The following is a 12,347-nucleotide window of genomic DNA, read 5'->3' as shown; positions in this document are numbered from 1 at the left end:
GAGAACCCAAATTAACAACCTACTGCAGAACCTCATGCTCCTAGAAAACAAGAGCATAACAAACCCAAAGCTAGTACAAGAGAGGAAATTATAAAGATCAGACCAGAAATCAATGCAACTGAGACTCAGAGAAAGATACAAAAAAAAATCAATGAATCAAAGAGTTGGTTTTTCAAAAGAATAAATAAAATGGATAAACCTTTAGCCAACCTTATCAGAAAAAGGAAAGAAAAGGCTCAAATCCATGCAATTAAGAATGAAAGGACCGGGAGTTTAGCTCACTAGTTCTGGTGCCTGCCTAGCAAGTGCAAGGTCCTGAGTTCAACCCCTGACACCAAAAAAAAAAAAAAAAATGAAAAAGGTGAAGTCACAACACATCCAGCACAAATCCAGAGGGTCATCAATACCTACTTTGAGTACCTGTACTCTAATAAAATGGAAAACACAAACGAAATGGACAGATTCCTAGATACAAACAAATTGCCAAAGTTAACTGAAGAAGATATAGAAATTTTAAACACCCCAATTACAATGAGTGAAATTGAAAATGTAATAAAAAATTTACCAACAAAGAAAAGCCAAGGTTCTGATGGTTTCACTGCAGAATTCTACAAGACATTTGAAGAATTATTCTTTAAACTCATTAATGAAATTGAAAGGGAAGCAGTACTTCCAAATTCACTCTGGAAGCAAGTATTACTTTGATTCCAAAACCAGGGAAAGACCCAATCCAAAAAGAAAGACCCAACCCAAAAAACAGGCCAATCTCCCTAATTAACATAGATGCAAAAATCCTAAACAAGATACTGGCAAACAGAATACAGAGGGTCATCAAGAAGATCATATACCCTGACAAAGTCAGATTTAATGCAGGAATGCAAGGATGGTTCAATATACATAAATCAATAAATGTAATACACTATATTAACAGAGTCAAGGACAAAAACCATATGATCATCTCAATAAATGCAGAAAATGCATTTGACAAAATCCAACACCCATTCATGATAAAAAGGCTACAGAAAACTGGAATACAAGGTCTTCATCTCACCCTGATTAAGGCTATCTATGAAAAACCAACAGCCACCAACATACCACCACTGCCAGCATAGAGCAGGCTTCTGGGGAGCCATACCAACACTCGCAGTGCAGAGGAGGCTTCTGGGTGGCTGTAACACTGCTACCAATGGAAAGGAGGTGTCCAGGCTGCTGTAGCACCACTCCCAGTACAGAGGATGTTTCTGGGCCACCATACCACTGTTCTCAGCAGAGAGGAAGTGAGCCACTTGGGCACCAACAACACACACACAAAGCCCACACCCCCACACCACACCCCACACCACCCCCACATCGAAATGAGAAGACACATAAACAAGTATTAAAACCTGAGTTCCAAATCACCTACAGCAGCCCAAAAAGGAAACAAGATGGAATATTCTGATACATAACCACCTGGCCTCCCTGAATTGGCAACAAAAGAAGATCTCAAAAAAATGAAATCAGAAATAATTTCTCAGACAACAGCACAGATTGAGCTCATAGTGCAATACATGATAAATACATCTAGAGAGGAGCTGAAGAACATGATGGAATCCCAACATAGGAAACAAATGGAATCCATAAAACAGATGCAAACAGATTTCCAGCAGATTGAAAACCCCATTGAAAGTCTACACAGCAGAATGAGCCAATGTGAGGACAGAATTTCAGATATAGAAGATAAGATTGCAATTGCTGAACAGGAAAAGAAAAATTGCTATAAAATTGTAAGAGACCATGAGAAATCAATCCAGCAGCTGCTAGATGATGCAAAGAAGAATAACATAAGACTGACCACAGTCAATGAAGAAACTGGAGAGAGCACACGTAACATTTAAAAAAACTGTTCACAGAAGTGATGGTAGAAAACTTCCCAAGTGGGGGAAAAGAACTTGACATACAGATAAGTGAGCCATATAGGACTCCAACTAGCACTGATCAAAAAAAAATCTACACATAGGCATGTAATTGTTAAGGCTACAGAAACCAAACAGAAGAATAAAACTCTACCAGCAGTTGGAGAAAAGAAAGAAATCACACACAAAAGAAAGCCCATCAGAATCACAGCAGACTTCTCAATGCAAACCCTCAAGGTAAGTAGAGCTTGGAGCGATGTATTCCAAGCCCTAAAGGAAAACAGCCTCCAACCCAGATTGATGTACCCTGCAAAAATATATTTTAAAATTGATGGAGAAATGAGATACTTTCATGACAAAGTGCACCTCAGGAACTTCATGAATACCAAAGCAGGACTTAAAAAACTTTTAGACAATGTCCTAGGAAAAGACAATGAGGATCACAACCCCAGGAAACACAGCAGAATGAATCGGTCAGACATGACAAGAAATTAAACACAAAGGGGAAGAATCCAACAAAAAGAAAAAGTCACGACAATGATAAGTCAATATGTATCAGTTATAACCATCAATGTTAATGGTCTCAATTCACCAATCAAAAGAAATAGACTGGCAGAATGGGTCAAGAAGCAAGATCCAACAATATGTCACATACAAGAAACACAATTGAAAAAGCAACTCATAGACTGAAAGTTAAAGGGTGGAAAACAATACACCATGGGACAGGAACCAAAAAAACAGCAGGAGTACCTATCCTCTTTGCAGATCAAGTGCATTTCAAGCCAACACTGATTAAGAGAGGCAAAGAAGGACACTACATCCTTGTAAAGGGAACAGTACAAGAGGAAGAGATGACAATCATACATATCTATGCACCAAACACTAGTGGGCCTAACTATGTAAAACAAATATTAATGGACATGAAAATTCAAATATGCACTAATACAATAATAATCACAAATAATAGTCACTGTCACAAATAAATAGATCAACTAGACAAAAATAAGTAATGAAATACTAGAATTCAATCAAACTCTTGAACAAATGAACTTAACAGACGTTTACAGAGTCTTCCACCCCACAAAATCAGAATACACATTCTTTTCAGCCGCACACATGTCATTCTCCAAAATAGACCACATACTCACTCATAGAACATATTTATCTAAGTGCAAAGGAATTGAAATTATCCCCTGTATGTTATCAGATCATAGTGCAATGAAATTGGAGATCAATGGCAAAAGAAACTGCAAAAATTTCATAAACACATGGAAATTGAACAACACACTTCTGAATAACCAATGGGTCTCAGAGGAAATTAAAGAAGAAATCACATATTTCCTTCAATTAAATGACAATACAACACGTCGGAATTTATGGGACACAATGAAAGCAGTCTCTTGAGGGAAACTCATAGCAGTGAATATTCATATTAGGAAAACAGAGCAAGCCCAATTAAACAACCTAATGCTGAACCTCAAGCTTCTAGAAAAAGAAGAGCAGGACAAACAAAAAGCTCATATGAGGGAGGAAATTACAAAGTTCAGAGCAGAAATCAATGCAATGGAAACTAAGAGAATGATACAAAAAATCACCAAGAGTTGGTTCTTCAAAAGAATAAATGAAATTGACAAACCCTTAGCCAACCTTATCAGAAAAAGGAAAGGAAAGGCCCAAATCCACGGAATTAGGAATGAAAAGGATGAAATTGCAATAGAACAAGCAGAAATCCAGAGGATCATGAAACCTACTTTGAAAACCTATACACCAATAAGATGGAAAACACAGAAGAAATGGACAGATTCCTAGATACATATGAATTAGCAAAGTTGAACCAAGAAGACCTAAAAATTATAAACAACCCAATATCAATCAATGAAATTGAAAACATAATTAAAAACTTACCAACTAAGAAAAGCCCGGGTCATGATGGCTTCACTGCTGAATTCTACCGGACATTTAGAGAGGAAATACTGCCACTACTGTTTAAACTCTTCAATGAAATTAAAAGGAAAGCAATACTCCCAAATTCATTCCTGGAAGCAAGCATCACCTTGATCCCCAAAGCAGAGAAAGACCCAACTGAAAAGGAGAACTATAGGCCAATCTCACTAACGAACATAGATGCAAAAATCCTTAATAAGATACTGGCAAATAGAATGCAGAAAAATCATCAAGATCGAACACGGTGACCAAGTGGGATTCATCCCAGGGATGCAGGGATGGTTCAACATATGCAAATCAATCAATGTAATATACTATATCAATAGAGCCAAGGACAAAAAGCATTGATCATCTCAATTGATGGAGAAATAGCATTTGACAAAATCCAACATGCATTTATAATAAAAATCCTACAAAAAATTGGAATAGATGGTCTCTACCTCAGTCTGATAAAAGCCATCTATGAAAAACAAACAGCCAGTGTCATACTAAATGGTCCAAAACTGAAATGCTTGACAGGCAGGTCTGCGGACACTGTACCAAGGTCGTAAGTCTCGTGCAACATGCCAAATCAGCCCGCTGCAGGCAGGCAGGTCTGCGGATGCTTTACCAAAGTCACGAGTCACGCGCAACAGGCCGAATCAACCTGCGCCCCTGCAGCAATCCACTGGACACGCCTCCCGATCGTCCCCCACTCCTCTGGCCTCTTCTCTGTACAGCCACCTGTTTCCACACTACAAAGACACAGAGGACACCGGACCACCAGACCACTGTACTGGGTAAGTTGGAGTCATCTTTACCTCCCATCAGCACCGGGACTATCTTCAGGGGAAGGGCAGCTGGAACCTGCAATACAACTCTGCAGAGTTCAACGTTACAGGAGGACAGGGAGCTCAGCTTGGGACTTGCAGCCAGAAATCTGCCTGAATCTCATGGGTCTGCGACTAGCTTACTGAGACTCATTGACTTATAGCTGCACACTGCAACCCACGTTGTCTATTGTGACAGCAGAGACATACCCTGAAAGAGGCCCTTCATCTTCATGGTTATTTTTATTCCCAATTAGTATTATTAGTTTGGTTTTTTCCCCTCTTTTCTTTTCCTTTGCTCCTATCTTTAATTTTTTTCCCTACTCTTTGCAAATATTTGTTTTTCTCTCCTTTTTTCTTTTTCTTTTCTTCTTTCTTTTCTCTTTCCTTTCTCTCTCTCTTACACTCACTCTCTTGCTCTCCCACATTGTTCATCTTCCCTTTTTTCCCTGTTTTGGTCCTCATTCAGAGTTCTTCTTTATTTTCCTATTATTCTCTTTTTCCTTCTCACCTGTGTCCTCTGGCCACACTGCTAACCTTCCCCTATCCTTCTTCCCATCTGTCCCTCCCTCCCCAACCCCTTCTAACTCCCCATCCCAAAGGGTAAAGTTGTTATATTGAAGAGTTTATTCACTATATGTTGGGTTGGTCCTCAATCTTGATTTAAGTCACACAGCTAAAGGTGATAGATTAATAACTACCACAAAATGTCATTTTCCAAAGATTTACTTGAAGCAATGGTGTTGCTGATTGTATCACTTGGGCTAAGGTGTTGTTATTGGTCTAGTCAATGAAGCTTCCTAGTATAAGGAAAATGAGATAGCCTTAGAGTCATTAGAAGCTCAAAACTTAAAGACCAGCTATATCTTGGAGACACCTCTGAGAAGCAATCATTCCATAAGGGTTCTAATTACAAGCAAGAAAGATACCTACAATAAGCAATTTCAAACTATCAACCCAGGAGTTAAACCAAGGATAGTACCAAAAACAAAAATGAAAAGACATTTAAGCAAGGCACAAACTCAGACTTCCACCCCACCAAGGGTAAATCCTGGGGGAAATGAGATGGAAAAGTCCCATAACCAACCACCTGGATACCCTGAACTGATAGCACAGGAAGTAACAAAACAGATGAATGAGGCTCTAGAAAAATTCAAAGCAAAAATAATCTCCCAGATATCTACAGAGATGGTGAGCAGAGTGAAAGACATGATTAGAGGATCTAGAACAGAAACAGATAAAAAAAAATAGATGAGCTCAGAAACATTCTGGAAGCCATGAATACCCAGCATAAGAAAGAAATGAGAACCATGAAACAGATTCAAACAGATATTCAGGAGATCAAAAGCTCCATTGAAGGTATCCGCAGCAGATTAAGGGAATCTGAAAATAGAATATCACCAGTTTTCCACCAGCCACCAGGACAGGGTGAGGAGAAACCCCCCCCAGGGCAGGCCCACCAGCTGATGGATGGCATGGCTGTGTGGGCGCCTCCAGCAAACCGCCTCCCATGGCTTCTGGCCTTTTGGCTGTGCAGCTACTTGGTTACACACTGCAGAGGCACAGGGGGACAAAAGTCATTGTCCTTAGCTCCAGAAATGAACAACAGAGAGAGTGCCTGTCTCAGGCTCCCTGATGAAAACAAGCCCACTGGAGAAGCAAAGGGAATCTCTGCAATAAAGGCACACCAGACCACCGTGATTGGTAAATTGGAGGGATTATCAGCTCCCATCGGAAACTGGACTTTCTTCAAGGGAAAAGCAGCTGAAACCTGCAGTAGAAACTTGCAGAGTGCAACCCTGCAGGAGGACAAGGAGCTCAACTTGGGACTTGCAACCAGAAATCTGCCTGAATCTCCTGGGTCTGGGACTAGCTTACTGAGAATAATTGACTTATAACTGCACATTGCTGCCCACGTTGTCTACTGTGACAGCAGAGACACATCTTGAAGGAGGCCCTTTATTTCTTAAAGGTGATACATTAATAACTACCACAAATTGTCACTCTTTAAGAGGTATTTGATGCTATGGTATTGCTGATTGTATGACTTGGGCTAAGGTGTCGTGATTGACCTAAACAGTTTTCCTTCCTGGTATAATGAAAATGAGATAGCCAGAGTTATTAGAGACTCAAAACCTAAAGACCAGCTATATCTGGTAGACACCTCTGAGAAGCAATCGTTCCATAAGGGTTTTAAATAGATCAACACAGATACTTATAATAAACAACTTCATAATATCAACCCAGTAACTAAACCAGGGACAGTACCAAAATCAAAAATGTGAAGGCATTTAAGCAAGGCACAAACCCAGACTTCCACCCCACAAAAGGCAATTTCTGGGGGAAATGAGGTGCAAAAGTCTGATAATCAACCACCTGGACACCCTTAACTGATAGCACAGGCAGTAACAAAACAGATGAATGAGGCTCTAGAAAAATTCAAAGCAGAAATAATCTCCCAGATAACTACAAATATGGTGAGCAGAGTGAAAGACATGATTAGAGGCTCTAGAACAGAAACTGTTAAAAAAAAATAGATGAGCTCAGAAACATGGTAGAAGTCAGGAATGTCCAGCATAAGAAAGAAATGGAAACCATGATTGCCCAACATAAGAAAGAAATGGAATCCATGAAACAGATTCAAACAGATATTCTGGAGATTAAAAACTCCATTGAAAGCATGCAGAGCAGATTAAGAGAATCTGAAGATAGAATATCAGATATAGAAGACAGGATTGCAGTGAAGAACCATGAAAACAGAGATTTCTTAAAAATAGTAAGGGACCATGGGAAATCAATTCAACAGCTGCTAGATGATGCAAAGAAGAATAACATAAGACTGATAGGAGTCCATGAAAAAGCAGGAGAAAGCACAATTGACATTAAAAAAAACTGTTCACAGAAGCAACAGTAGAAAATGTCCCAGACAAAGGAGGAGAATTGGACGTACAGATAAGTGAGGCATATAGAACTCCACCCAGCCATGATCAAAAAAAATCTACACCTAGACATATAATGGTCAAGATCCCAGAAACCCAACAGAAGAACAAAATCCTACACGCAGTTAGAGAAAAGAAACAAATCACCTATAAAGGAAAGCCCATCAGAATCATGGCAGACTTCTCAACACAAACCCTCAAATCAAGGAGAGCCTGGAGTGAACTATTTCAAGCCCTAAAAGAAAATAACTTCCAACCTAGACTGTTTTATCCTGCAAAATTACCTTTCAAAATTGATGGGGAAATTAGATACTTCCATGACAAAGAACACCTGAGAAATTTCATGAACACCAAGCCAGCACTCCAAACAGTTCTGAGCAATATCCTAGAAAAAGGCAAAGAAGGTCACAACTCCATGAGCCTCAACAGAGGGAAGCCACCAGACAAGGTAAGAAACTAAAGGGAAAGGGAGAAAAAGAAATAAGAGCCAACAACAGTAATACATCATGACAAGGATAAATCTATATCTATCAATTATAACCCTCAATGTTAATGGCCTCAATTCACCAATCAAAAGAAGTAGACTGACAGAATGGATTAAGAAGCAAAATCCAGCAATATGCTGTATACAAGAAACACACCTAACTCAAAAAGAAATTCATAGACTGAAAGTAAAAGGATGGAAAATGGCTCTCCATGGGACAGGAACCCAGAAAAAAGCACAGGTAGCAATCTTATTTGCAGACAAAGTAGATTTCAAACCAAAATTAATTAAGAGAGACAAAGATGGTCACTGCATCCTTGTGAAGGGAACGATCCAAGAGGAAGAGATGACAATCCTAAATATATATGCACCAAATACGAATGCCCCCAACTAGACAAAACAAATATTAATGGACATGAAAAACCAAATAAGCACAAATACAGTAGTAGTGGGGGACCTAAATAGCCCACTATCACAAATAGATAGATCATCTAGACAAAAAATTAACAATGAAATTCTAGAACTGAACCAAGCTATTGAACAAAGGGACTTAATAGATGTTTACAGAGTGTTCCACCACACAAAATCAGAATACACATTCTTTTCAGGTGCACATGGGTCATTCTCCAAAATAGACCACATGCTAGCTCACAGGACATGTCTAAGGCAATGTAAAAGATTTGAAATTACCCCCTGTATATTATCAGACCACAGTGCAATAAAATTGGAGATCAATAACATGAGAAACTGCAAAACTCCCACAAACACCTGGAAATTGAATAACACCCTCCTGAACAACCAATGGGTCACAGAGGAAATTAAAGAAGAAATTAGACAGTTTCTACAAGTAAATGACAATGCCAGTACAACATTTAGGAATCTATGGGACACAATGAAAGCAGATCTACATGGGGAAATTCATAGCAGTGAATGAACATATTAGGAAAACAGAGAAAACTCAGACAAATAATCCAATGCAGAACCTCAAACTCCTAGAAAAAGAAGAGAATAATGAACCCAAAGCCCACACAAGAGAGGAAATTATAAAGATCACAGCAGAAATCACTGCAATGGAGACTAAGAGAACAATACAAAAAAAAATCAATGAATCAAAGAGTTGGGTTATTGAAAGAATAAATAAAAGCGATAAACCTTTAGCCAACTTTATCAAAAAAAGGAAAGAAAAGACTCAAATCCATGCAATTAAGAATGAAAAAGGGGAAGTCACAACAGACCAAGCAGAAATCCAGAGGATCATCAATACCTACTTTGAGAATCTGTACTCTAATAAAATGGAAAACACAGATGAAATAGACAGATTCCTAGATATATACGAATTGGCAAAGTTAAATGAAGAAGATATACAAATTCTAAACGTGCCAATTACAATGAGTGACATTGAAAATGTAATAAAAAATTTACCAACAAAGAAAAGCCCAGGTCTGATGGCTTCACTGTTGAATTCTACAAGACATTTAAAGAAGACCTAATGCCATTACTCATTAAACTCATTAAGGAAATTGAAAGGGAAGCAAGGCTTCCAAACTCATTCCCGGAAGCAAGTGTGACTTTCATTCCAAAACCAGGCAAAGACCCAACCCAAAAAGAGACCTCCAGGACAATCTCCCTAATGAACATAGATGCAAAAATCCTCAACAAGATGCCGGCAAACAGAATACAGAGGGTCATCAAGAACGTCTTACACCTTAACCAAGTCGGATTTATCCCAGGGATGCAAGGATGGTTCAACATATGTAAATCAATAAATGTGATACACCATATTAACAGAGTCAAGGACAAAAACCACACGATCATCTCAATAGATGTAGAAAAGGCATTCAAGAAAATCCATCACCCATTCATGATAAAAACCCTACAGAAAATTGGAATAGAAGATCTTTATCTCAACCACATTAAGGCTATCTATGAAAAACCAACAGCCAACATCATACTAAATGGTCAAAAACTGAAAACTTTCATGCTAAAATCAGGAACAAGACAAGGATGCCCACGATCACCACTCCTGTTCAATATAGTTCTGAAAACATTAGCCACAGCAATTAGAAAAGAGAAAGAAATAAAAGAAATAAAGATAGAAAAGGAATAAGTTAAACACTCATTATTTGTTGATGATATGATACTTTACATAGAAGACACAAAAAAATCTACCAAAAGAATTCTGGACTTAATTGACAGATTCAGTAGAGTAGCTGGATATAAGGTCAACATTCAAAAAACAATAGCCTTCTTATATGCAAATAGCAGACTCATTGAGAGAGAGATTAGGGAAACAATTCCTTTTACAATAGCATCCAAAAAAATGAAATATCTAGGAATCAACCTAACAAAGGAAGCAAAAGACCTCTATGCTGAAAATTACAGCACCCTGAAAAAGGAGATCGAGGAGGATATAAGAAAATGGAAAGACATCCATTGTTCCTGGGTAGGAAGAATCAATATAGTGAAAGTGGCCATACTTCCAAAACAGCTATATAAATTTAATGCAATGCCAATTGAAATTCCAAAAATATACTTCACAGAGCTAGAGAAAACAATCCAAAAATTCATTTGGAACTAGAAGAGACCTAGAATGGCAAAAGCAATTCTGAGCAACAGAGACATGGCTGGGGGTATCACAATACCCAACTTGAAGCTATACAACAAAGCTACTGTGATTAAAAAAATGGCATGGTACTGGCAAAAAAACAGACCCAAGGATCAGTGGAATAGATTAGAAGATGCAAAAACAACTCCAGACATACTCAGCCACCTCATCTTTGACAAAGGAGCCAACCACCTTCATTGGAGGAAAGATAGCCTATTTAATAAATGGTGTTGGAAAAACTGGATTTCAACCTGTCAGAGATTAAAAGTAGACCCATATCTATCACCACGCACTAAACTGAGATCTAAGTGGATTAAAGATCTAAATATTAAGACAGAAACACTAAACTTGCTGGAAGATAAGTTAGGTAGAACTCTTGAAGATATTGGCATAGGGAAATACTTTATGAATAAAACCTCAGCAGCATGGGAACTAGAAGAAAGAATCAACAACTGGGATTTTATCTTATTAAAAAGCTTCTGCACTGCAAGAGAAACCACCAACAGAGTTAACAGACAACCTACAATGTGGGAAAAAGTTTTAGCAGCTTTAGCTCAGACAAAGGGCTACTATCTAGAATAGATAGAGAACTTAAAAAAATCAGATCCCCCAAATTCAAAGACCCAATTCAAAAATGGGCATCTGAAATGAACAGACATTTCTCAGACAAAGAAGTAAAAGCAGCAAATAAACATATGAAAAAATGTTCAACATCACTGGTCATTCAAGAGATGCAGATGAAAACAACAATGAGATTCCACCTCACCCTAGAAAGAATGGCTGCTATCAAAAAAGCAACCAATAACAAATGCTGGCGGGGGTGTGGGGAGAAAGGAACCCTTCTCCATTGTTGGTGGGAGTGCAGACTGGTGCAAACACTATGGAAATCATTGTGGAGATACCTCAAAGATCTAGGGCTGGAGGTCCCATTTCACCCAGCTATTTCCCTGCTGGGTATCTTCCCAAAAGAATTAAAAGAATCATACCACAGAGATATATGTGTACCCATCTTTATTGTGGCACAGTTTGTAATAGCTAAAGCTTGAAAACAGTCCAAGTGCCCATCAACTGGAAACTGGATAAAGAAGATGTGGGGTTTTTTTATAAAATGGAGTACTACTCAGCTATAAAGAACAAGAAACTAGAGTCATTTATAGCTAAACGGATGCATATTGAGGCCATATTCTTAAGTGAAATAAATAAAACACACATGTGTAAATACCGAATAGTTTCTCTAGTGTGAGAAACTGAGAGTGTAAATAAGCACAAAAAGGATTAATAAGCAATAATTGATACTTTGAAATAGGAAAAGGTCCAAAGGGGTAGGGGTGTTGGGAGGGGAAGGGGAAAGGAAAGAATGGAAAGGAAAAATTATGAGAAAAGAAAAAAAAGGAAATGAAGTATGTAAATAGGGAAGGGTTTAGGGGTGAAGGGCACACAGGGAATGGGGAAAAAATAAGAACCAAGATACATCATGTACAGGTACAAGCACCCAAAGATAAATGTAAATGTATGGTATACCTAAACTGTACCAATAAAAGAATTTAAGGGAAAAAAAAGATAGAATATCAGATACAGAAGACAGGATCACAGTTAGAGATGATGAAAATAGAGATTTCTTAAAAATAGTAAGGGACCACAAGAAATCAATCCAACAACTGCTAGACGATG

The sequence above is a fragment of the Heterocephalus glaber genome, unplaced genomic scaffold (genome assembly GCF_053883595.1).
Source record: "Heterocephalus glaber isolate CG9 unplaced genomic scaffold, H.glaber_assembly_v1.0 deba00000621, whole genome shotgun sequence".
Lineage (NCBI taxonomy): Eukaryota > Metazoa > Chordata > Mammalia > Rodentia > Bathyergidae > Heterocephalus > Heterocephalus glaber.
The sequence above is the reverse complement of the archived record's forward strand: the minus strand, read 5'-3'. Positions refer to the sequence as shown.